The sequence below is a fragment of the Pygocentrus nattereri genome, chromosome 25, assembly GCF_015220715.1.
Source record: "Pygocentrus nattereri isolate fPygNat1 chromosome 25, fPygNat1.pri, whole genome shotgun sequence".
Lineage (NCBI taxonomy): Eukaryota > Metazoa > Chordata > Actinopteri > Characiformes > Serrasalmidae > Pygocentrus > Pygocentrus nattereri.
This window is the reverse complement of record NC_051235.1, coordinates 12689183-12712666: the sequence shown is the minus strand read 5'-3', so window position 1 is coordinate 12712666 and position 23484 is coordinate 12689183. Positions and strand designations below refer to the sequence as shown.

Here is a 23484-nt window from a genome sequence, read left to right as displayed (position 1 = left end):
ACATTGCTGTAAGGATTTGTCTGCATTCAACCTCAAGAATATTCCACTACTCCACAGCCCAATGGTGATGAGTGGCAAGTTATCTGGGTTATTTCTTCACCTCCTGCCCTAACTTGAAAAGGGCCTATGCTCAAACTGCAACAAGGATGCTTGTATCCACTCCTGAATATGGAATATTCTTCTAACATCCCTAAGAAACCCAAACTTTGCTTTTTTTCAGAGGTTTATTTGATGAACATTCCCTTTAACACTCAGTCTATGCTTCAATATTCAGCTAACAGGTTGATAACCTAAGACAGATACAATACAAATTTACCAATAAGCTCATAATTACAAATTATAATCAAGTCGAATTACTGCGCAATATTGCTAGTGACTAGGAACAGTCCTACCAGTGCCATCTTGCAGTCAGACAATGAGCTGAAACATCCCTCTTCACATTGCGGGTTCCCTCCTTTTCTCCTCTTTGCTTAATTCTTCTGCAGTATTTTCCTTGCCACAAGCTACTACATAGCTTCCTCCTGCATTTGAAGTGCACTTTTCCAATGTGAAAGAGTTCTTTTTACCGCGCTTGGTTTAGCTGCGGAATCACAGAGGTCACCTGACCATGTTTTCATGTTTGCTTTAAGTTTCAGTTTAACTTTTAACGGAGTCTGTTGTACATCTTTGGTTTTGACTTAACAATGAGCTTTATAACCGTCTAGCTGACACTTGGCAATCGAACACCTGCATTAGGCGCACACCATAAAGTAGCTGGATTCACAATTAAGATGGAATGTTGAATACTTTTGAATGTGTAGTGTAGTTTTCAGAGGTGGGAAAAAGTCACTAAGTTGCAAGTAACAAACAAGTTTTAAGTTTTGACACTCAGGTACTCAGTCACTTCACAAATCAAGACAGTCAAGTCTCAATTCAAGTTCCAAGTTCATTTCATATCATCATATAATTTTTAAAAAATGTATTACCCTTCCAAGTAAATTACAAAATCCATGGCTGACATAATGGTATAAAATGGTATACATAGTGTAGTGCAACTATTGAAAACTCTTTGTAGTTGAAAATAATATTTTTGATGATGTAAGGAGCATTGGAAGCATGTGATCAAAATTAAAAAAAAAAACTAGCTGAACACTAAAACTAGCTCAGCAAACTAAAAACAACCATTATTTTTAATTGAATTAAACAAACACCAGACACCAAAAAGACAGAGCTTTACAAAATGGAAATGGAAAAGACAGCAAAATGATGGTCAATATGTGAAGCTGAAGTTGTTCTTGTTCATATTTTCCATTCCACTTTAAATGTTGCAGCAGATAGGTGCCAGGACTGCTGTAACTGCTGCACCATTTAAGGTGAAATGGAAAATTCAAATATTAAGCTGGTGAATAAGTATACTTCAGCCTCATTTTGAATGTTGTGCTTGTTTTAACTGCTTACTTCAAATAGAGATAGCTCTGTTTCTTTTGTTTAAGCAAAGCAAAGCCAAATTTATTTATATAACACTTTTTACAACAGATGTTGCCACAAAGCAGCTTTACAGAACAATCAGTATTAAGGAAAGAAAAGAAAAGAAAAGAAAATCCGGGTCCGAGCCCCCATGAGCAAGCCAGCGGCGACGGTGGCAAGGAAAATCTCCCTAAAAGAGGAAGAAACCTTGAGAGGAACCAAGACTCAGAAGGGGAACCCATCCTCCTACGGTCGACACCGGATCGAACATTATTAGTATGAAATATTATAGTACAAAGTGGGAAAAAGAAAAGATCTGAGGGTGAGGACTGCACAGCATTGTAAAGCAAGAAGCTCAGTGGTGGTCAAGCCGGTCCAGAAGGCTGGTGAGCTGTGGCACCCAATCAAGGCAGAAGAGGCAACAGCATCAGATGCACAGGATGGGTATCTGATTCAACTCGGCAAAGAAAAGGAAAGAAAAAACGCAGTCAGTTCTGTAAAGAGTGGCTGACCACAGATTACAGTATAACAGAGCAGCAGAGGCTCTGGCAGGTCTAAATCTGACAGGGAAGACTAATCACCAAAGGCTTGACTATACAAGTAAGTTTTTAGCTGTGTCTGATTCCCAAACATTAACAGGAAGATTATTCCAGAGCTGGTGGGCTTTGTGTGAGAAAGCTCTTCCCCCTGATGTAGCTTTATTAATTCTAGGTACCAGTAGTAAGCCAGCACCTTGTGATCTAAGTAGGCATGATGGTTCATAGTGGGAGAGAAGTTCACTCAGGTACTGAGGGGCGAGTCCATTTAGAGCTTTATAAGTCAATAATAGAATTTTATAATCAATGCGAAATTTAACTGGTAACTAGTGTAGGGTTGATAAAACTGGGCTAATATGGTCAAACCTTCTGGTTCTTGTGAGGACTCTGGATGCAGCGTTCTGGACTAGCTGAAGGCTGGAACATCCGGAGGTTGGGACATCCAGACAGCAGGGCATTACAAAAATCGGGGCTTGAAGTAATGAATGCATGAACTAACTTTTCTGCATTGTGTAGAGATAATGTATTTCTTAATTTAGTGATTTTGCGGAGATGCAGGAAAGCTGTTCTAGTAATATTAGTTATATTTGTGTCGAAGGACAGATCAGCATCTACCAGGACACCAAGATTTTTAACAGATGAGCTTGATGCAACTGAGAAATTGTTAAGTTTTAATTTAGACAGTTTGTTTCTAGCTGCTTTTGGACCAAGAACCAGGACCATTGTTTTATCTGACTTAAGTAGCAGAAAGTTACTTGACATCCAGTCGTTTATGTTTTTTACAGTCCTCAATCATGCTAAGTTTAATTTTATCATCCGGTTTGCTTGCTATATATAACTGAGTGTCAGCGGCATAGCAGTGGAAATTTATGCCGTGTTTACTGATAATGGTGCCTAATGGTAACATATATATTGTTAATAATATAGGTCCTAAAACAGAGCCTTGTGGAACACCATACTTTTACAAGGACAGATGTTTCGCCCTTTACATTAACCATCTGATAGTGATCAGTGAGGAAGGACCTGAACCAGGAAAGAGCTGTTCCTGTTACCCCTACAAGGTTTTTTAGTCTATCTAGTAAGATAGAGAGGTCTATTGTGTCAAATGCTGCACTCAAGGTCAAGGAAGACTAGCAAAGACACATTTCCTTTATCAGAGAATGATAGAAGATGATTTACCGTTTTTACTAGTGCTGTTTCTGTACTATGATGTGGCCTAAAACCACAATGAAGTTTTTCATGTAGATGATTCCTATGCAAATAAGAGCTTAATTATTTTGCTACCACTTTTTCCAGGATCTTAGATATAAAGGGGAGATTCGAGATAGGTCTATAGTTTGATAGTTCACAGGGATCGAGGTTCGCTTTCTTAATCAGCGGTTTAATTACTGCAAGTTTAAAAGTTTTTGGGATATCCAAGGCTAAGAGAGGAGTTTATTATTGACAGAATAGGCTTAGTTATTTCTGGTAAGATTTCCTTGAGTAGACCTGTAGGGATTGGGTCCAAAATACAGGTAGATGATTTTGCAGAAGAAACTATTTTAACTAGTTAATTTTCTTGAAGTAAGGTAAAACAATTCCAGCCTCTCTACAGTGACTGTAATATTCTCAGGGTCTAGACTGGCATTATAAGCCAGCAGATTTGTGGAGTTTAACTGTGTGTTCAGAATTTTCGAATTTTTTCGATTTTATCACTAAAGTAATTCATAAAATCATTGCTGCTATAGGCTGATGGCATCTGGGGTTCAGTGACTGTTTTGTTCTCTGTTACTTTAGAAATTGTGCTAAATAGCAGTCTAGGATTGTTCTTATTGTTTTCTATGTGAGAAGAGAGATAGGCTGATCATGCTGCAGTAAGAGCTCTTCTATAGTCTATAAATTTTCAGTGCTGTTCAAGATCCATTACAAAAGCTTCAGTTTGCATTTTTTGATTTAGTTCATGTTGATTTTGTGAGGTATGAGGTATGTTTTTGTGAAATCCCTTTTTCCATCTACCTGTGAAGTGTTTCCTGTGCCACTGGCTGCCACATACCCCCAAAGCCCTTATGCTTAAGAGCTTGCAAAATGTTTTTATTTATTTATTTGTTTGTTTTTATTTTTAAACAAATATTGATACTTTTTTGTACAAAGATACCTTGGGTGATCAAGACCAAAGAGGTCTGTTTTCACTTCATCAGCATTTATTTTCAAAATGCCTCTGGCTTATCTAGATGTTGTTTCTCATATATCATATAAGTGGATGTTTGTGATTAGGTTGCAGGTGAGGTTTCCTTCTAAAGAATCTTGCATGCAGATCTTGTTTGTGCAAGCAATGCTCCACAGTAGAACAGTACAGAACTCCAAACCTCTCCTCATCATCTTACCAGCGATCTCGATTGCCGGAATACTAACTATCCACAGCTGTATTGTTTGTCATATGACTATCCTAGCTAGTATATAAGCCCAGACTTTAGCATAGGTTGTTTGCGAAGTATTGCTTTCATTCGTGAAACTACTGAGCGTTATTCCTGTTCTGATTCAGTTTGTGATCTGACATCCTGCCTGTTTTCTCTTGACCTTAATTTTTGGACTTCCCCTTTTTGTACTGTTGCCTGTATTTTTGAATTTGTGGTTTTGACTTTTCACTTGTTTCATGGACTCTGCCTTGCCTTGCCCTTATATGATGTGATTGCCTTTCTTGTTCTGCTGTTTATCCTGGACTTGACTCCTGCTTGTATCCTGATTACTCTCTGCATATACATTTCTCTTGCCCTGACTGTCATAGTTCCCCTTAACTACCACTGAATTATGACATATCAAACCGCGGAAAGTGCAAGTTGAGAATACTTTGATATCTTTTTATAGCATTCCCCTGCCTTGTAGGCACCCATAAGCTTAATTTTCAGTCAGCTGCTGAACTGTAAGTTTAAAGAGTCAGAGACTTTATTATGCTATAGAATTGTCATCTGATAACAATTTCTAATGACTCTCGACCTGCTTTACCAGTCTTCATGAGTCAATTAAGGCCTAACAAATTATTTTAGTTATGAGAATTTACAACTTCACGAGTGTCTAAATGTTTGTCCATGCAGCAATTACAATTTTTTTTTTCCATTTTTGTTGAGGAAAATAAAGAGAAACAGTATGCTGTGTTGCTGGATATAACAGTATCTGTGATGTCTGTGTGCTAAGTTCATCATAACAGTTAAAAGTATCTGAATTTTACAAATGTGTAAGAAGAGGTAGACTGGCTAAACTGGATTATGTAGAGTATGATAAGCTTAAATCTTAAAGGTATTTAATTTGTCTATTTATCTAGTTATGTATCTATCTATTTAAATTGTATTTAAACATAACTTTAGAAATATAATTAAATAAATCTTTAAGCGAAGACCTTTGTGCAGCAAAGCACCTCACAGTAAGAAAGCATAACCTTCAAATTTAGCGAGTTCTTCTTTGCCCCTGTCACCATTGGCTTGCTCAAGGGGCTCTGACCTGGATTTTTCTGTGCTGCTGCTTTGTGACCTGTTGTAAAAAGTGCTATATAAATAATGTTTGACTTGACTTGACTTCAAGTGAAACAGGGACAATGTTAATGAGTATTAAAGAATACCTTTTTTAGAGTCCATATGTTCTATTATTGAATTCACATTCATATCTAATAATAAGCCCTTACTAAGTTAAGTAAAGAAGCAGATTCACTCATGGATACACACAATTCCAACTTCTTTGCCCATATATTTAAACAACACAGATCAAAAAGTTATAGTTTATTGAACTGAATACTCACTTCATGGTCTTCTCTCTTTCTATCATGAAGTGTTATCTCTTCCTCTTCCACTCGGCTTTCTTCTGCTATCCTTTCCTCCTTGTCTTCTTTCTGTGTTTGTCCTCTGCTCTCATCTCTATGGTCCTCATTTCTATCATCTGACAATGAATAAGGGTAAAATAGGTAACAAATTTTGATATACCAAATAAACTTTTCTCATGCACAGCTGAACTCAGCTGAACATGCAGTTTGTCAGTATTCCATATTTAAACATGGCAATATACTGTTATAAGCAGGGCATCAAACAGGTAATGGTGAACCTGACTTACCAGGGCCCTATCTATATATTGGGGCCTTCTAAAAGCCATGCAAATAAATTGCTATTGGTTTCTATTTTTGCCCATTTTGATAGAAACAAATGATAACTGTTCTGCTTATCAGCCTACTGCTTCCTTTATTTGTTAATCTGGCCGTGTCCTCCCCCACACTTCTTGTCTCAAAAATGAAAGTGATTTGATCCTCTTGTATGCAAATCTATGGTGTTAATAATACAGCTAAAGAAACTCCACACATGACAACACATTCTTTGTTTTAGCCTCTCTGCTATGACCATAAATTTATATTAGTTGAATGATTCAAAATTTTGTTTAATCCTATTTTGTACTCTGCAATTGATTCAAATGTCCTTTAATAGCCAGTTACATTACAAAAGGTCACTAGTAGCTGGCTTCACAGGTCTCGGAGGAAGCCTGTGCTAGCCTTTGCCCTCCTAGTGTTGGTAGTATTGTGTGATTGGTGGAGTCCTAACCTAGCGGGTGGAATTGGAGATGATTAAATTGGGAGAAAAACTTTAAAACAGTAAACAAGTAAAATGCTTATAAAAGATAATGCATAAATAAAAACTGTATTCAAATAAAATATTTTTTTGGAAAGAAAAAGTAGACAAAATATAATAAAATAATAAAGAATTAAAATAAAAAGGAGAAAGGAAAAGTTAAAGACAACTAAAGTTATATTCTGTTTGAAAGTTGTTATAAATAAATAAATGAGTAACACCAGTTCACTGGTGCACTGTAGCAAATTTTCAATTCATGTCTAAATAGCTGGAGACCCTTACAACACTCATCACTGCACACTGACTGAAAAAGTTGATTGGTGCTTTCCAGCCATGCGAAGGAAAACTCATTGTTTTGTTTTAATTTACAGGACACTCTCTGGCCATAGCTATCTTATGTTACATGTAGCTCTCTGTAAATAATGATTTTTAGACTTGCTGTAGTGACTGGATCACCTGTCAGGTTCCTAGAATTTTTTACTGAATTTTAAAAATCTGCTTTTAGCTACAGTGCACTAGTGAACAGAAATACAGGAAACTACAGTGCTGGTGCTATTCAGCCATTTTAAAGTTATAATCTCTTATCACCTCCACTCAGAACGCAACTGTTTTCATTTGATGTTAGTTCTTTTACTGTTCTATTTTATTTTACTGTTTTATTGGAAAATTTGTAAAGATTTTTTTTGTTTTTGTTATTTTCTTTTAGTTGTTTTTATATACTTTTTTCATTACAGGTATTCCTGTTTTATGTCTTATTTTATTTGATTTTTTTTTTTATTGCAAATTTACTTTGTTCATTTAGTCTTTTTACTCTAAATTCAACCCCTACAATCCCAGATTTATTACATACTACATCTTATTATTCAGTAACTACCGTTAGTACATCTATGGGGTTAATTCATTAAATTTAATTTTCACTTCTTTAATCCCTGTTTAAACTTGCTTGGCTAAATTGTAAATAAGGTTCACCCTGAATGTGTGTCTGAGTGTAAATAAAGGTTGATTGATTTATTACTGGCATGGTGTTCGGTTAGCTCCGATAGCTGAATGGCTAGGACTGAAATGCTGTCACTGAGCCATGTTTCTATAAAAACAAAAATGCAGCAGTCCTGGAGTTGGCACTGGGAAGTTGTAATCTGAGGTAGTCTAGTTTTTTGTTGATATAGCAATTGTTGGAGAGTAGAAGAGATGGTAGTCTTGGGCAACAAAAGTTAACTTTAAATCGAGCTTGAATCATGAGCATTTACTGCTTTTCTGCTTTCTAGCACATTGTTTTTAATGTGCCTTCTCTCGACCAGCAGCATCATACAGTCATACAGTCATACAGTCTCAAGGCCTGGTTTGCAAAGGATGTGCACTGCCTCCAACAGTGTCATGTATTAAAGCTAAACTCTGTTTTCTGATACCAAACAGGGTATGGCATGACAGTCAGTATTTCTGATGCACATATTGGCATCTTTGCAAACTGACTATATATATATATATATATATATATATATATATATATATATATATATATATATATATATCCCTTACATTTCTGCAAATATTTTATTATATCTTTTCATGGGACAACACTATAGAAATTAAATGGATATAATAAAGGAGTCATTATACAGCTTGTATAGCAGTATAGATTTATTGTCCTCTGAAAATAACTCAACACACAGCCATTCATGTCTAATTAGCTGGCAAAACAAGTGAGTACACCTCACAGTGACAATGTGCCAATGTTTTGTGTGACCGGCATTATTATCTAGCACTGCCTTAACCCTCTAACTGGAATTCACCAGAGCTGCACAGGTTGCTACTGGAATCCTCCTCCACTCCTGGTTGGTTGTTAGACACCTTGCGGTTCTCCTCCTTCTGCTTGAGGATGCCCCACAGGTGCACAACTGGGTTTAGATCTTGAGACATATTTGGCCAGTCCATCGCCTTTACCTTCAGCAAGCCAGTTGTCGTCTTGGAGGTGTGTTTGGGGTCGTTATTGTGTTGGAAAACTGCCATCTGGTGCAGTTTCCGAAGGGAAATGTCACAGTAAGTGTTGGAATTCATGTTTCCCTCAATGAACCTCAGCTCCCCAGTGCTGGCAGTCCAAGATGCTACCACCGCCATGTTTGACTGTAGGCAAGAGGCCGTTGTCTTGGTACTCCTCACCAGGACACAGCCACACATGCTGGACACCATATGAGCCAAACAAGTTTATCTTGGTCTAATCAGACCACAGGAAATGGTTCCAATAATCTATATTCTTGTACTGCTTGTCTTCAGCAAACTGTTTACGGGCTTTCTCGTGTGTCAGCTTCAGAAGAGACTTCCTTCTGGGATGACAGCCATGCAGACCATGTTGGTGCATTGTATGGAGTATGGCCTGAGCACTGACAGCTGACCTCCCTCTTCTTCAACCTCTGCAGCAATGCCGGCAGCACTCGTGTCTATTTTTTGAAGCCAACCTCTGGATATGATGCAGAACATGTGGACTCAACTTCTTTGGTTGACCCTGGTGAGGCCTGTTCTGAGTGCATCCTGTCCTAGAAAACCTTGGCCACCATGCTATAGCTCAGTTTCAGTGTGTTAGCAATCTTCTTATAGCCTAGGCCATCTTGTGGATAGCAACAATTCTATTTTTCACATCTACAGAGAGTTCTTTGCCATGAGGTGCCATGGTGAATACCCCAGTGGTCAGAGAGAATTGTACCCAAAACACCAAATTTAACAGTCCTGCTTCTCATTCACACCTGGAACCTTGTAACTCTAATGAGTCACATGACACCAGGGAGGGACAATGACACAAATGGGCACAATTTGGACATGTTCACTGTCAGGTGTACTCACTTGTGTTGCCAGCTATGTGTTGAGTTATTTTCAGAGGACAGTAAATCTACACTCACTGGCCACTTTATTAGGTACACCTGTTCAATTGCTTAACACAAATAGCTAATCAGCTAAGCACATGTCCGCAATTCAATGCATTTAGGCATGTAGAGGTGGTCAAGACAACTTGCTGAAGTGCAAACCAAGCATCAGAATGGGGAAAAAAAAGTGATTTAAGTGACTTTGAACGTGGCATGGTTGTTGGTGCCAGACGATTATAGAAAGGCAACAGTAACTCACATAACCACTCGTTACAACGAAGGAATGCAGAATGCCATCTCTGAACACACAACACGTCGAACCTTGAAGAAGATGGGCTACAGCAGCAGAAGACCACATCAGGTGCCACTCCTATCAGCTAAGAACAAGAAACTGAGACTACAATTCACACGGGCTCACCAAAATTGGGCAATAGAAGATTGGAAAAATGTTGTCTGGTCTGCGACATTCAGATGGTAGGGCCAGAATTTGGTGTAAACAACATGAAGGCTTGATCCGTCCTGCGTTGTATAAACGGTTCAGGCTGGTGGTGGTGGTGTAATGGTGTGGGGGGATATTTTCTTGGCACCTTAGTACCAATTGGGCATGGTTTAAATGCCGTAGCCTACCTGAGTATTGTTGCTGACCATGTCCATCCCTTTATGACCACAGTGTACCCATCCTCTGATGGCTACTTCCAGCAGGATAATGCACCATGTCACAAAGCTCACATCATCTCAAACTGGTTTCTTGAACATGACATTGAATTCACTGTACTCCAATGGCCTCCACAGTCACCAGATCTCAATCCAATAGAGCACCTTTGAGATGTGGTGGAACAGGAGATTCACATCATAGATGTGCAGCCAACAAATCTGCAGCAACTGCATGATGCTATCATGTCAATATGGACCAAAATCTCTGAGAAATGTTTCCAACACCATGTTGAAAGTATTCCATGAAGAATTAAGGCAGTTCTGAAGGCAAAAGGGAGGTCCAACCTTTTACTAGTAAGGTGTACCTAATAAAGTGTATATTGCTATACAAGCTGTACATTGACTATTTTAAGTTATAACCAAGTTTCATTCCTATAATACTGTCCCATGAAAAGATATAATAAAATATTTGCAGAAATGTGAGAGGTGCACTCATTTTTGTGAGATACTGTGTGTGTATATATATATATATATATATATATATATATATATATATATATATATATATATATATATATAGGTGTGTATATATATATATTTTTTATTATATACAATTCTAAGTGCCACAGAAGTATTCATCCCCACAGTCATGTGTAAAGGTTGAGTGCAGTATTTTGAGGCAAAAAACATGTTTTTCTGCAACTTTAATTACAACAATCTATACATTACTGTAGAATATATGAATTAAATGACAAAGAAAACAAATGTCAAATATGACAAAATATATAATGAAAATTGTTTCAGCACTGCTGATCGTTGGTTTCTTAACTTAATAAAGATTCCTTCTTTGGAAGTTCACTGCTGTATACAGACGTTTAACTCAGGAGAGTCCTTGAACAGGCATTAACCACATGTAACATACTTGTCACATAAGGAGCATGTCCCAATGTAAAATAGTCATCTATTTTCTTAATCTACAGTGAACCACTGTCACACTCAAATTTTGTACTGCTATTCTTCAATAAGTCATTTTAGAATTTTACAACAGAAGGGTGAAAGATGATTGCCAAAACTCAAAAGATAGCACAGAATATATTTAGCAGTCTTTTCGGGGGAAAATAGTGCTATGAAAGCTCAGCCACTAATGGGATGTCACTTGGTTGAAACACAGAAGGTTCTAATTTAATGCTTGTTAATCTATTGTTCTAGGATGCATTTTAGCTGCATGTAATCACTTCCTTTCTGGGCTCTGGCGAGCAGAGCAAGAGATTACATCCTCACAGGACTATGTGTTGCAAGATGTGGGGCACAAGACACCATCTCTCTCTCTCTCTTTCGCTCTCTCTCTCTCTCTCTTTCGCTCTCTCACTCTCTCTCACCATTTCTGTCTCTCTCTCTCTCTCTCTCTCTCTCTCTCTCTCTCTCTCTCTCTCTCTCTCTCGCTCTCTCACTCTCTCTCACCATTTCTCTCTCTCTCTCTCTCTCTCTCTCGCTCTCTCTCACCATCTCTCTCTCTCTCTCTCTCTCTCTCTCTCTCTCTCTCTCTCTCTGTTGCTCTCTCTCTCTCTCTTTCGCTCTCCCACCCCCCCAAACTGTTAGTTGAACCTTTGTTGGAAAGCTTGTAAAGCATATTAATCTGAGAATCTGGGGTCTGCAGCCCCTGATGATTAATTGCCTACTGAGTAGTCTGCATGCTTTTTGACCTCACAGCATTCTGTAATAGGCAACATCAGCTTGTATGAGAAGCCTCCTGACCCTTCACAACATGTTACAGTATACACTCACACTGCAGGAATTGACTGGATGTAAATGTTTAATGGTTATCTCTATTATAACTCTTTCTACCCATTGCTACCAGCAGAAAACACTGAAATTATATACAGGCTCCCAATTTTTTTTCTAATCCTGAAAAGCTGCCTAAGCATATTCTCTAATTTAACTTTTAGGGGTCCAAGCACATAGTTTGCACAATGTACAAAACTACCTTTGTAACTAGTTCTAGGTTTTTGAACTGATCCTCACACAACTGGTAACAAACTATTTGCCAGAACCGCAGGCTTAATTATGATCAAAAGCATGTACATTCATACTTTTGGATTAGAGCATAGTTCACTAAACTAGCTGAAAGTCATAAATACTTTGTCAGGTTTAGATAAAATGTCACAGGCCTGTAATACAGTTAATACCAAAGTAGGCTATCAATTTTAGTACATTTTCGTCTAATAAGGGAATCATAAGTGTATGTTTTTCAGCATCCACACATCCAATCAATTGCAAGGCATTTTGCAGGGTTAACATTAACATTACCATTACCACTAGTAGTGGTAATTAACAATAACCAGTCATCATGAAATGTGCCAATTAAGCACATTCTCATAACCAGTAAAGTTTAAACTCTTATGCTCCAGGATAAGTTATTTGTTTTTGTAGATCTGAATTCACATGACCAAATTATAAGGAACTGTTTGCAAATATATGCAAAGTTTAATTTTTTTATTCATTTATTTGTAAAAGTTCCCCTCAAACTAACAATGTGTTTTATGATCATATGTATATTGCTATATGCTTATACTCTACTGCTGAAATACAGTCTTTGTATTATTTTATAAAAATAATTTTGACACAGCAAATCACTGAAGATGCACCATCTGTTTATAGTTTATACCCCAGATTTGTGGAAAAATGGGTCAATTTTCAGTAGACAAAAATGTGAGTTCAGCTTCTTCTATTATAAGAGTTTAAAATTACCCATATATTTGACTGGAAAGAAGAAATGAAATATGAAAGATTTATAGATAATTTGGAGCATATTTATAGATAATTTGGAATATATTTTGCCATGTAAACAAGGGGTATACATGCTTATTTTAACATAACAGCACCAAACGTCATTCTGCATGTTACAATAGCATGACTGCATAACCAGTGAGTGTGGGTTTTGCTCCAGATTATTTGGAATGTGTTGCCAACATCACAATTAGAATAAGTGTGTGTGTGTGTGTGTGTGTGTGTGTGTGTGTGTGTGTGTGTGTGTGTGTGTGTGTGTGTGTGTGTTTGTGTGTGTGTGTGTGAAATTAGCATTTTACATAGTGTCTGAACTTTTTTGGAATTGAACTTTGTGTTACTACAACTGTGATAATATTGTGCTGAATGAATCATCCATAACAACTGTTATACATTTAACTCCATATATTTGTACTGTGTATTGGGGCCTATTCAAGCTGGATACATTTTACCAGGGGAGATTCAGGTATGCGGCTTAGGAAATGGATGGATGGATGGAGATTCAGGTATGTAATTTGTGTTTGATCGAAAGGCTGATTCATAGGGACTAAAAAAAAATCTGTATCATTTTCTCAATTAGCTGGGATCAAAACTTCAGCACCTTGATGTTTTTCTCCACATTATACAACAGGCACCACACTTTTGAACAGTAACATGTTGTGCATCTAAATGCTGCAAAAGAAAAAGTGCAACACTGTAATTCACTCTGGAATTATTAATTAGCAGGCTTGTTAAAAACTACAGACATTCACACTGGATTACAATCGTTATTATTATCTTGTTGGTAATCACTCAAATGAATTCAAGATTCAAGATTCTTTGTCATTGCACAGGGTATAATGGAATTGTGTAGCAATCCTAATGGTGCATAAACAAAAAAGATTAAACTAGAAATAAACCAAAAAACATAGACTAATGTAAAATATAAAATAAAAGATATTAAAAGAAAGACAATATAGTTTATATTTATTTAAAGAGGTAAAAATAGAAAACTAAACTATTTTTAAAATTGCAAATGATAAAAGTTAAAAATAAGAGGGTGTATATACAAAAATGTAGCAGCTATGGTATTGCACATGAGGGTATTGCACATATGTGAAAGAGTATTTCTATTTGCTGTGCAGTTTAATAATAAATATAAACTACAGATGAATGTAACATCTTTTAATATTACTTGTGTATGCTTTGGAAAGGTGTGGATAGACACTCTATTCCTGTGTTGTTGGTGCCTGGATGGCACCGTGCAATGTCAAAATTGTGTAGTGTTCAGTTTCAGTGGAGCTTCTTTTGCAGGTTGTTTTTCCTCAGAATTCTTAGAAAGTAGAGTCGCTGCTCTGCCTTTTTAATTAATGCTGTGGTGTTGGTGGTCCAGGAGAGATCTTCAGCAATGTAAAATCATGTAATGAAATGAAATGTCATGAAATCATGTACTCTTTACAAACAGTTCCTGTTGATGTATAAAGTGTCTGGTTTTGTGAAGTTCTTTCTGAAGTCTATGATGAGTTCTTTTTGACGAGTTCAGGGTGAACACTACCCAGTGAGACAGTCCTTGGACTTAATCTCTGTAGGCTGTCTCCTCCAGAGATATGTCCAATCACAGTTGTGTCATCTGTGAATTTGATTATAGTGTTGGCGGGATGGGTGGGGCCACAATCATGAGTTTAGAGGCTGTGGAGAAGGGGGCTCAACACAGCCCTCTACTGAGCATGATGGTGGTGGAAAGATGGGGTGAAGTCTAATGGTCTGGGTGCAGTTGAACTGGAAGTCCTTGGTCCAGTTGCTGATGAGTTGGGAAAATCCTATGTCAGTCAGCTTAGTGACCAGTCTGCTGGGGATGAGTTTATTAAAGGCAGAGCTAAAATCTATGAAAAGCATCCTCACATAGTTCCCCTGGTGTTTAAGGTGGGTCAGTGCTGTGTATAGAGTGGTGGTGATGGTGTCTTCTGTGGACCCGTTTACCCTGTAGGCGAACTGGTGTAGGCCGAAGCTTGGTGGGAGGCTGACTTTGATGTCCTGCAGAACCAGCCTCTCAAAGCACTTTATTATGACAGCTGTAATCAGATGATAGTCACTGAGGTCACTGAAGACAGATATTTTAGAAGTGGAATAACTGTGGCAGATTTTAGACATGGTGGGATGATGGATTTAGACATGGATAATGGGTAGTCGAGGATAGATTGAAGATTCTTGTGAAGACCATGGAGAGCGGGTCCGCACATTTCTTCAATACCCTTCCTATTACACCATCAGGGCCAGCAGCTTTCCTCGGGTTCATAGTTTTAAACAAACGTACTGTGAGGATTTGGTTGTTACAAACTGGTGGCAGGAGTGAGTCTGTCTCCACTGGTGTCACCTCGAAGCAAGCAAAGAAACAATTAAGTTCCTCTACCAGTGGGGCATCTCTTTTGGCAGCTGTGCGGTAGTTGTTTTAAATGTTTTGTAAAGCTGCTTTGTGACAACACCTGTTGTAAAAAGTGCTATATAAATAAATTTTGCTTGCTTGCTTGCTTGCTTGCTAGTTGGTCTTATGGTTTGTGATGTGCTGTATACATTGCCACACTCGCCTTGGGTCATTGTTGGTGAAGTGACAACATAAACTAGTTCAGAAGCTAACACTATTAACATTCATGCTAGTGGTGACAGAACAAGAAAACATATAAAAGTAAAAGCAGTGTTTGTTTCTTAATTTTGTGTAAATATAGACATGTGTGGGAGTGTGTGTAGAGTTGTGCACTATGTAGATCCATTACAGTATATAGGCTATCTAACTGCTAAAATAAGGTGACTAATTAGCCAGATTAGATGCTTTAGAGTGAGTAAAATGCACAAAAAGACTTAGATGTATGACAATAATGGGTAGTTTGGAGTTTAATTTGGAATCTTTCATACTGTGTAAGGTATGCACTATGAATAACCTTGAAATGAAGCCTTGGGGGTTAGGGAACTAGCCCTGCGACCGGAAGGTTGCCAGTTCGATCCCCAGCACCGACAGTACATGACTGCAGTATCCTTGAGCAAAACACCTAACCCCCAAATGCTCCCTGGGCGCCATGGATAGGGCTGCCCACTGCTCCGGGCGAGTGTGCTCACTGCCCCCTAGTGTGTGTGCTCACTGGTGTGTATGTGATGTTTCACTTCATGGATGGGTTAAATGAGGAGGTGAAATTTCCCCGTTGGGGACTAATTAAAAAAAGAATAAGTTAATGTGCTAGATTTTTGGATGTTCTGCTGAGATTAGACCAAATAGTTCCCCATTCTGCAGTATAATTTAAGGCAGCAAACTCTCTGTTCCAGGTTTCATTACAAAGAGCTTTCATAGTAGCTTCAATCAACTTACAATAGATCTTGGCAACACATCCTTTGGAGGGCATGCTTGGTTGGATCCAGTCCAAAATAGGATGAGCAGCTATAGGAAAGCCACATGAAATCCCATAGGCTTTAAGCACTGGCTTAAGTGGCCAGGCTCGTACGTTACCATGTCCACCAGCTTGCACATTGTAGGGGGCTGGGGCCAAGACTTCTGAAGTGCAGTGAAGGATTGTGGTAAAAAGGAAGATCATTACTAACTGATGAACCAACGTTGAGCAAAGATTATGGGCTTTGCTAAAAACATTGTTGAGCAGATCATCGGAGCCCAGTAACAGATTCAGATTGTGGGTTTACATCAAAGCAAAATCAATAATAAAGACATTTATGGCCATGAGCTGTATGGAGTGCACAGCTGTCTAAAAGAAAAACATTAATAGCTCAGTAGAAAAGAGGTAATTAGGTTTTGGACTTCATCGCCGCATGTCGTAATGTGATTACATATCTGTAACAGAATGCAGCAGTTTGTTGCTCAAACCACATGGATCGTTGGGACTGCATTTTTTGAAAAATGAGTCTTGCTTTATTTTCCAAAAGTGTAAAACAATCATTTGGTACAATTTAATCATATCTTTATGAGTGAAGTTGATTCTGATCTTATGTGCTCCTTTGTTTACATTGGGTCTTAAGTCTAAAATGAATAGATGCTGTTTCTGCTCTTGTGCTGTTTTTCTTACACCATAATGTATCATCTAAATAGACTTTACCTTTCTGAGTTAGGGTGTAATTTTTATGTGGCCCATCTTTTGTCATTTTTCATGTGTGATTAGAGTCATAAAAACACAAAACAGTAATATAATATTCTACATCAAACTAATCTAGTGCAGTCATGAACCAAAGAACACAACAATAAATAGAATGATCTGCTAAGGTAAGTCCTACTAGTAACTTTAATTATCCATCATAAAATCCTTTGATTTTTCTGTACGAAAATTATGACTTTTTCATGTGAAACATTATTCCACCCTGAATGCTGGCAGACTGGAAGGAAATGGGAACTTGACATTGTGCCATGGAGCTGGGTATATTGCTGCCTAAACAGTGCTCCTGTGCAAGCCCTTGCAACCAAATTTATATACAAGGGAAAAGGTCTAAGGCAGCAAATTAAGGTCTCCTATCAGTCTTGAAAGTGTTGAACAAATGCACAGGCTCGGTACATCACTGTTGCATGACACTAATCACAGGCCAGTGGTTTTCTAGCAGAGATGGTTGAAATCTTTTTTATCAAACAACAAATGTGAAATTCAAGCTTCAGCCATCACCATGGGGCAGCAGGTGAAATCAGTATCATATTGAACATTGTGAAGTATGTTCAGGACAGTCCTTCCACATTCATACAAATATCACAAGATAAAAATATATTTTGACTCAAGACACACAGTAACAGACAAAGAAGATCTGTGTTTATTGAATATGATTCTTTTTTAAGCACTCTATTTTTTTATTAAAACATTTATTGGGCTTATTAAGTGCTTTTCCCACATATTTATTTTGAGATCAGAGTTGAATCGGCAGTTTGAGTGTCAAGCCTTATTTCAAGTGTGGCAGCTGCCAGCCATGTGGCCATGCCCCTGCAACTATTACAACTAGACCCTCAGCCTGATACAGTTTACCCAATGAACATTTCCACTTACACTACTTCTGGACTTATTGTTCACAGGAGGTGCTTGAAATAGTTAGTTTTTATTTATAGTGGTGATATGTAGCTTGCTTGTATAAATTATATAAATTAAAACATGTATTCTTAATCTTGCTCAAATGTCTTTAAGTTCTGTTGTGCCCCATTCTACACTAATGCCTAAACATTGGTTGGTAAGTTTAAAAATGTACTCCAGTACAGGTTACTGATTATCTGTTAAGAATGTGTTCTGTATTTTAATCCAAAAAATTTATATACAATAATCCTGTTATTTTCCATTGCTTTTGGATTAATGTGTCTTTTTAAACACATTAATTCAAATAAACACAAAAAATTCAATAAGACTTTTATTGAACACAAGGGATGGAGTTAATCAGGAAACAGAATAATGAATGTGTAGGTTGGATTAAAAAAAATATCTAACTGAGTGTACAACATGCTCCAGAGAATGTTGGGATTACTCTTGCATCTCATGCAGTCACTGGTCTCACATTTAGCAAACCTGCACCTTTTAGCCTCTGATGAAACAGCTGTTTCATTCTTATGACAGTCCTGATTAAATTGCAAAGACATGCAGTCATAAAACCATAAAACCATTGAAGGCGCCCACAAGTTACACAGAACCCAATGCTGCAGCCTTAATACAGAGAAGGACTGAACTTTTTTCACCATGGCTAAAGTTATTAACCAGCTGGTTTTTGATTCACAGTAGTTTTAGCTACCATCTATTGTCCTGCTCATGTATAATTGGCTATAAATATGCTCCCACAGAAACTATCGTTGTTTTAATTGATCCTCCTCTGTGGGAATGGCAGAAAACCAAGTTGCTTTCTGGATTAGCTCTACAAGTTTATGTGCCACATTGGGGATGACAGCCCCACCCACAGAGTTGGATTAAGTTTTAAACTCATTTTACTCTTTGCCTTTAACTTCTTGCATGTACAAGGACCCATTTTACCACAGTAGTGGCATGCATTATCATGTGTTCCCCTGCTTTGCCTACTCCCTGAACTATGGGACACATTCTTTAATACAGTAGCTGTGTGCAGCTGGGCCACCTCAGCTTCTGAAGTCTCACCATCAGCTATTTGATGTGTTATTAGCATCAGAAAAGGATCCAAACTCATCACTTTAGGATGGCTCAATTCTTTTGCAATGCGATCAGTTTGTTCAGAGAGAAGGGGCTTGTGTTTCACAGTTACGTTATTCTGTCCATCTTTTAACTTTACATGTTTTATCAAACGTGTCATCCTCACTGTCACTAGAAGACATGGATTGCCCCGTATTATCTTTAAATTCATCTAAAGATGGATACAGCTGATGTTTTGCTCTATTATCTCTCTCTTTTTCTAGAACCTCAACTTTTGCTTCAAGGAGAACGCTGTGTACATTTACAGGTTTTCTGTGCACTAACAGTAGCACGTTTGTGATTAGCACATTCTTCTTTTAATTGATCAATTTTGATTCTCCCATAAGCAAAGCATGCCACTGTCTGAATACCTGAACACACCCCTCAAAATCTTTCTTTTTTACACATTTAGCAAGAACTGTGAAACACTGCTCCTGAATCCACTCTGAGCTTTCTGGAATTTCAAACTTTTTACAGAGTTTAGCCTTTCTTTTTAGACAAAATTTGTCTAGCATCTTTGTTAAACCTACCTCAAATGCACTTCTGTCTGCATATTGGGGAGATGTGGATTCTGTATTAGGAGTGGAACCAGCCACACCTCTGGAAGTGCTAATACTTTAAACTTACATAATTAGAAACAAAACAAACACAAAATTGTAACGGTTGGGAGCGGGGGAGGCGGACACATGTGCTGAGGTAAGCAACGTTTATTATGGGCAAATCCAAAATCAGGGTCGAGACAGTCCAGGGTCATAGAGCCAACACATAGAGATTGCGGGACAGACATGACAATAAAGAGCACTGAATCAAACACCAAACACCACGAGAATACAATACAACCAAAAATTCAGACAGTTCAAACAAAGACCAGTCAAGACAAAGGGCAAACACAGGGTTTATATATAACGCGGCCAACAAGGGATCACAAGACACAGGTGGAAACACAGGTGGGAACAATCAGGGGCGGAGTCACTAAACAAGGGGGCTGGACTACAAAACCAAAACAAAAAACCAAGTCAGGATGCCATCTTGAACTCTCAGAGGACACGCCTAATTCAAAGCAAACGCTTGTGTAAAGACCAAAAAATATTTCAAACAACAGAAAGGGAAACAGAAGGGAAACTGAAGTTACAAAGTTAATAAAAGCAAAAAAAAATAAAATAATATTTAACACTCCCACTCAATCTCAGCATGTCTATGGGCATTACGTACACTTTTGGTTACTGTGCCATACTGTGCCATGATTAGACTAAACTCATTTGCATAAAGCTCGCCTAGAAGGATAAACAGAGAAATCACAGTGAGCATCAACAATTTGGTGTGTCAACCATGTATGCATATTATTGTCTCTCAGCACATTAATATCATGTTATGACACAGTGTTTGATCTAAATTATCAAAAATATTCAAATGAAATACCAAATCACTTTGCCTTTTTTAATTATTTATTGCTCACACACACACACACACATACATACATATTCTGTTACAGAAAGTACTAAACCTTTATATTAAGCTTTAATTACAGGGTGATTCAAAAAGATTCATCTGATTTCAAAGTGCCATACCTTTACAACTGTTAGGTGCCTAGGAACCAATAATGTACCAATTGAAAGAGGGGTCATAGAGTTTCTGACTGTCAGTATAACAGTGAACCTCCAACAGCTCAGAGCATTCGTCATTGGTACCAACATTTTCAAGTACAATGTCACCAGCAGCACTAGATCTTACGCAGAGTGATTTTTTTTTTTTTCTTTTTTCTCGTATGTTTAGGATTCTGTATATGTGCCACCACTCCCAACAACACTGAAAATTCATCAGCATTAGGCAGCTAGGCAGTGAGCTGAAGGTTAGGGAACCACTTATGCAATATACATAAATACAGCTGTTCAAAAAATTGACAAGATATAGACATTGTATATAGTAAAACAGATCTTGCAAATCTTACCACTACCAACCTCATCTCCTTCTTGCCCTCCTTCCCTTCTCTACCCCGCTATTACCTCTTGGCCTCCTTTAAGGCCTGACTATGTTTGTTCTATGTACCACATTATTTGTAAGTCGCTTTGGATAAAAGCGTCTGCTAAATGTAAATGTAATGTAATGTAATGTAATGTAAAAGAATCCATCAAAGAAAAAATAAGACTAAGAAAATAATTTAAATTAGAATTAAGGTAAAAAAAACAAAACACAATAATAATTACAATAAGTACAAAGGTATTATTAATAGTAAATAAAAGAGGGGATCCCCATATTATACAGACAGCAGTGAGGCAAAAACAGTATATAAAGAGGGATAAAATTCAAGCTGTATGTGGTATATAATCTAAAAAGGACTGCCAGACTTAAGAGTTTTTATCTGAACCATGTAGACGATGTCTAATCTGATCAAGGTCACAAGGTCAGCAAAGTGAGATGGCACAGAAAGGCCTATGGGTAGTACTCTGAAAAGACCAGCTATAGGAGAAATGGAGAAATCAATTGATATTACAGCAGAAAGGGAATCAAAAACGAATTCCTAAAATGAGGACGAGAAACTGCAGGGTTATGGTGACACATCACATCTAGGGTCAATTTTACAGTAAATCCGAGAAAGCCCAGACCAGTGCACTCTCTGACCTCTTTGATGTTTCTTTGTTAGTGAACTACCTACATATGTGATGCTGTAATATAATGGAATTATTGTTACAAATACATGTGTAAAAATTTCTAATATGATGCTAACATTAGGCAATGTCACAGCTTTAAATTTATTTGTATGTAACTGTGTCCAGATTTATTTCCACATCTCTGTACATGAGTGTCAGTGGTTTTTGCACCACTAAACTCTCCAAAATTAATAAATTTATGTACTGCTACCTCACTCTATATCCTGGGGCATTGACTGGACACGTAAAGATCCAGGCCTGACCCCAGGTCACTGAAGAATTGTTTGGGATGTAAGGTTTAAACATCAACAGTAACCTAAAAGTCTAAAAATTACAATCCCAATTCGAATGAAGTTGGGACGTTGTGTAAAACATATATAAAAACAGGATACAATGATTTGCAAATCCTATTTAACCTATGTTCAATTGAATACACTACAAAGACAAAATATTTAATGTTCAAATGGATAAACCTTATTGTTTTTTGCAAATATTCACTCATTTTGAAATTGATGCCGCCTGAAGACTGCTGGGATAGGCTCCAGCACCCCCCCGCGACCCTGACGGAGAAGCGGATTAGAAAATGGATGGATGGATGGATGGATGGATGGATGGATGGATGGATGGATGGATGGATGGATGGATGGATGAAATTGATGCCTGCAACACGTTCCACAGGGGCATGTTTACCACTGTGTTACATCACCTTTCCTTTTAACGACACTCAATAAGTGTTTGGGAACTGAGGACACTAATTGTTGGAGCTTTGTAGGTGGAATTCTTTCCCATTCTTGCTTGATGTACAGCTTCAGTTGTTCAACAGTCCGGGGTCTCTGTTGTCGTATTTTGCGCTTCATAATGTGCCACACATTTTCAATGGGAGACAGGTCTGGACTGCAGGCAGGCCAGTCTAGTACCCGCACTCTTTTACTATGAAGCCACGCTGTTGTAACATGTGCAGAATTTTGCTTGCCATTGTCTTGCTGAAATAAGCAGGGACGTCCCTGAAAAAGACGTTACTTGGATGGCAGCATATGTTGCTCCAAAACCTGTATGTACCTTTCAGCATTAATGGTGCCTTCACAGATGTGTAAGTTACCCATGCCATGGGCACTAACACACCCCCACACCATCAGAGATACTGGCTTTTGAACTTTGCGTTGATAATAATCTGGACAGTCCTTTTCCTCTTTGGCCTGGAGGACACGACGTCCATGATTTCCAAAAATAATTTGAAATGTGGACTCGGCAGACCACAGGACACTTTTCCACTTTGCGTCAGTCCATCTCAGATGAGCTCAGGCCCAGAGAAGCTGGCGGTGTTTCTGGGTGTTGTTGATATATGGCTTTCGCTTTGCATGGCAGAGTTTTAACTTGCACTTGTAGTGACGAACTGTGTTCACTGACAGTGGTTTTCTGAAGTGTTCCTGAGCCCATGTGATAATATCCATTAGAGAATGATGTCGGTTTTTAATGCAGTGCCGCCTGAGGGATCGAAGGTCACAGGCATTCAATGTTGGTTTTCTGTCGTGCCGCTTACTTGCAGAGATTTCTCCAGATTCTCTGAATCTTTTGATGATATTATGAACCGTAGATGATGAAATCCCTATCCATCCATCCATCCATCCATCCATCATCTTCCGCTTCTCCGGGGTTCGGGTCGCGGGGGCAGCATCCTGAGCAATGAAGCCCAGACCTCCCTTTCCCCAGCCACTTCCACTAGCTCCCTGGGAGGGATTCCGAGGCGCTCCCAGGCCAGCTGGGTGATATAGTCACGCCAGCGTGTCCTGGGTCTTCCCCGGGGTCTCCTCCCTGGTGGACTTGCCTGTGACACCTCCCAAGGG

General features: G+C 38.2%; 1 protein-coding gene across 2 annotated transcripts in view; it reads left to right on the top strand.

Annotated features, from left to right (window-relative positions):
• filip1l (filamin A interacting protein 1-like) overlaps window positions 1-23484 on the top strand; it is a 131599-nt gene that overhangs the window by 87482 nt on the left and 20633 nt on the right. The window lies entirely within an intron of this gene.